A 4,509-nucleotide genomic window follows, 5' to 3' on the forward strand; every position below is an offset into this window, starting at 1 on the left:
CACAACTCCCAAAATTCAATTACAAAGAAATACAACTCTTGAATAGACCAATAATGTTCAGCAAGATTAAAGCAATAACAAAAAAATTTTCCAACAAAACGAAAAGTCCAAGACTAGATGGAGTCACAGCTGGATTTTATTAAACCTACAAAGAAGAGCTGGTACTGCAGAAATTATTCCATAACATCTAGAAAAAGGAATCCTCCCCAACCCATTCTGTGAAACCTGTATCACCTTGATAGAAAAGCCAAGAAAGGACACAACAAAAATAGGAAAACTACAGACCAATATCCCCTATGAATATAGATATAAAAATACTCAATAAAATACTAGCAAACTGATTTCAACAGCACATTAAAAAAATATATCCACCAGGACCAATAGGCTTCATCCTAGGTATACAAGGGTGGTTCAACATATGTAAATCAATAAATGTGATTCACCACATAAACAGAAGAAAAAGCAAAGACCATATGCTCATCTCAACAGATGTAAAAAAAGCATTTGAGAAAATTCAGCACTTTTCCATGGTAAAAAGGAAAAGAAGAAGAAGAAGAAGAAAAGGAGGAGGAAGAAGAAGAGGAGGAAGAAAACAGCAACAAAATCCTCAAAAATTAGGTATAAAAGGAACATATCTCAAAATTCTATAGGCCATATATGACAAACTCACTGTCAACACGATACTGAAAACATTCCACTAAGAAGTAGAATAAGACAAAAGTGCCCACTGTCACCACTTTATTCAACATAGTGCTGACAGTCCTAGCCAGAGTAATCAGGCAAGAGAAAGAAATTAAGGATATTCAAATCAGAGAGGAGGTCAAACTATTGTTTTTTTGCTGATGATGTAATCTTATATCTAGAAAATTCCAAACATTAAACTGAAAGAAATGAATTCAGCAAAGTCTCAGGTTAGAAAATCATATTTATGGATTTAGAAAATTAAAATACATTACAATATCAATTGTCACCAAATTCATCTATAAATCTGTAAATTCAATGCACTCCTGAGAAAAATACAAGCAGGAGATTTTCTATAGATAACAACAAGCTTATTTTAAAATTTATTTAGAAATACAAAGAACCTATGTAGTCAGATTTATTTTGGAAAAGATGGATGATATTGAAGAAATACTTGCCTTCAAGAATAAATTTAAGGGTATGAAAATCAAGAGTAAGATATTGGTAAAGTAACAGAGGAATGTATCAATAGAGTAGAAAATACCAGAAATAAACCTTCAACAATATGGACAAATGATATCTATCAAGTAAGACAAAGAAGTTTAATGGGAAAATAAAATTATTTTTAACAAGTAAGTTGTTTTGGAAAAGCTAGACTATCCATATATTCATACTGGCCCACATTATACAGAAAAACTAATTTCAGTTATATCGTGGATCTAAATGTAAAACTAAATCTATAAAGCTTCTTAAAGTCATCTATGACCCAGCTATCATTCAGCATAAGGTTATTTAACTTCCTATATATATATATATATATATATACACATATAAAGCTTTCAGTAATAATATATGTTAAATAGAATAATTTAGTGATATTGGAGTAGGGAAATATTTCTTAGAAAAGAAACAGCAGGGTTGGAGGCAAGATGGCTGCCTGAAGCCAGCTTTCCACAGAGGATCCCATCCAGAAGGAAAGTTAAAGGACAGAAGTTTAGCAAGTAACCTGGTGGATTAGAGTTGAGCCAAGAGAGAAGAATGCACATCAACCCTGCTGAGGCAAGCTGCAACCCCGAGGATACAAACAAAAAGTACAAAATCCATTGCCAAGCAAACAGGAGTCTCCTCCCCTATGAGAACAGTCCGCAATAACCCAGAGTAACTGATTCATTAGGGTAGGACAGAGACCAGCTTAAAACAAGACAGAGCCACTTAGCCCCACCACACCAAGCAGGTCCCCAGTTTCTCAGGCCGTAGCACTGTACAGGCCTTTGGAAAAGCTCCAGGGGAAAAGGTACAGACACCAGTCTCAGCTTTGGGGCAAAGGGCTGGTTAATCACTACTCCTGGGAGCCCCCAACCCAACTTCTCTTTATCTTCTCATCTAGACAAACAGTGTGAAATAATCATGGGGCGGAATCAGCAGAAAAACTCCAGTGACATGAATAACCAGAGTAGATCAACCCCCTCCCCCCCAACAAAGACAGATATGGCAGATGCAACTGAAGATCCCATTCATAAACAGATGGCTGAGATGTCAAAAATCGAAATCAGAATTTGGACTGCAAGCAAGACTAATAGAATGGAGGAAAAGTTGGAATTAGAAATTCAAGGAACAATTCAAAAGTTGTTCCAAGAATTCAATGAATTTAAACACAAAATAACCAAAGATTTTGACACATTGAGACAATAATTTGCAGCCTCAAAGATCTGAAAAATACAGTAGAATCCCTCAGTAACAGAGTGGAGAAAGCAGAAGATAGGATTTCTGACATTGAAGACAAAGCTTTTGAAAGTTCCCAAACTCTCAAAGAGGAAGAGAAATGGAGAACAAAAATGTATCATTCTCTGGGATAATTTGAAGAAAGCTAATATTTGCCTCATAGGAATCCCTGAAAGCGATGAAGGGGCTTCACAAGGCACAGAGGCTCTTCTCCATGAAATTATGAAAGAGAATTTTCCAGACATGCCAAGATATTCAGAAATTCAGATAGCAGACAGTTTCAGAACCCCAGTATGACGCAACCAGAATAATACATCCCCCAGGCATATCATAATTAACTTCACTAAAGTTAATATGAAGGAGAAAATTCTGAAAGCAGCCAGACATAAGAAAGCCATAACCTACAAAGGGAAGAATATTAGAATGACTGCAGATCTCTGCTGAAACCTTTCAAGCTAGAAGAGGGTGGTCATCGACTTTCAATCTCTTAAAACAAAATAACTTTCAACCCAGGATCCTGTGTCCAGCTAAACTGAGTTTCATTTATGATGCAGAAATTAAATACTTTAATGACAGTCACATGTTGAAGAAATATGCCATAACTAAACCAGCTCTCTAGGCTACTCTCAGACCTATCCTCCATAATGACCAGCAAAATCCTCTACCAACAAAAGTAAACTTACTCAGAAACTTTTGATCAAACACTTCCACAGTGGTGAAAGGATTATAAATATCCACTGGACTTTCAAAAAACTCGATACTCAAAATTCTACCAGGCTTATCAATATTCTCCATTAATGTGAATGGCTTAAATTATCCTCTAAAGAAGCACAGGTTGGCTGACTGGACACAAAAACTGAGGCCAGATATTTGTTGCATACAAGAATCTCATTTCACCTTAAAAAATAAATATAGACTTAGGGTGAAGGGATGGTCATCTACATTTCAGACAAATGGAAATCAGAAAAAAGCAGGTGTTGCAATTCTATTTGCAGATACAATAGGCTTTAAACCAACAAAAGTAAGAAAGGATAAGAATGGTCACTTCATATATGTGATACTCAATATGATGAGATTTCAATCATTATTTATGCACCCAACCAGAATGCACCTCGATTTATAAGAGAAACTCTAACAGATATGAGCAACTTGATTTCCTCCAGGTGCATAATAGTAGGAGATTTTAACACTCCTTTGCAGTTTTGAACAGATCCTCCAATAAGAAGCTGAGCAAAGAAATTTTAGATTTAAACATAACATTTCAACATTTGGATTTAACAGACATCTACAGAACATTTCATCCCAACAAAACTGAATACACATACTTCTCATAAGCCCACGGAACATACTCCAAAATCGATCACATTTTAGGTCACAAGTCTAAATTTAAAGAAATAGAAATTATTCCTTGCATCTTCTCAGACCACCATGGAATAAAAGTTGAACTAAGTAATAACAGGAATCTGCAAACTTATACAAAAACATGGAAGTTAAATAACCTTATGCTGAATGATAGCTGGGTCATAGATGACTTTAAGAAGGAAATTGCCAAATTTTTGAAACAAAACGACCATGAAGACATGAATTATCAGAACCTCTGGAATACTGCAAAGAAAGTCCTAAGAGTGAAATTTACAGTACTACAAGCCTTCCTTAACAGAACAGAAAGAGAGAAAGTTAACAACTTAATGGGACATCTCAAGCAACCGGAAAAGGAAGAACATTCCAACCCCAAACCCAGCAGAAGAAAAGAAATAACCAAAATTAGAGCAGAATTAAGTGAAATTGAAAACAAAAGGATTATACAACAGATCAATAAATAAAAAAGTTAGTTTTTTGAAAAGGTCAATAAAATGGATAAACCTTTGGCTAACCTAACCAGGAAAAAAAGAGTAAAATCTCTAATTTCATCAATCAGAAATGGCAAAGACGAAATAACAACAGATGCCTCAGAAATTAAAAAAATTCCTTAATGAATATTACAAGAAACTTTATTCTCAGAAATATGAAAATCTGAAGGAAATTGACCAATACTTGGAAGCATGTCACCCTCCAAGACTTAGCCAGAAACAGTGGAAATGTTGAACAGGCCTATATCAAGTTCTG

Source organism: Nycticebus coucang, chromosome 2 (genome assembly GCF_027406575.1).
Source record: "Nycticebus coucang isolate mNycCou1 chromosome 2, mNycCou1.pri, whole genome shotgun sequence".
Lineage (NCBI taxonomy): Eukaryota > Metazoa > Chordata > Mammalia > Primates > Lorisidae > Nycticebus > Nycticebus coucang.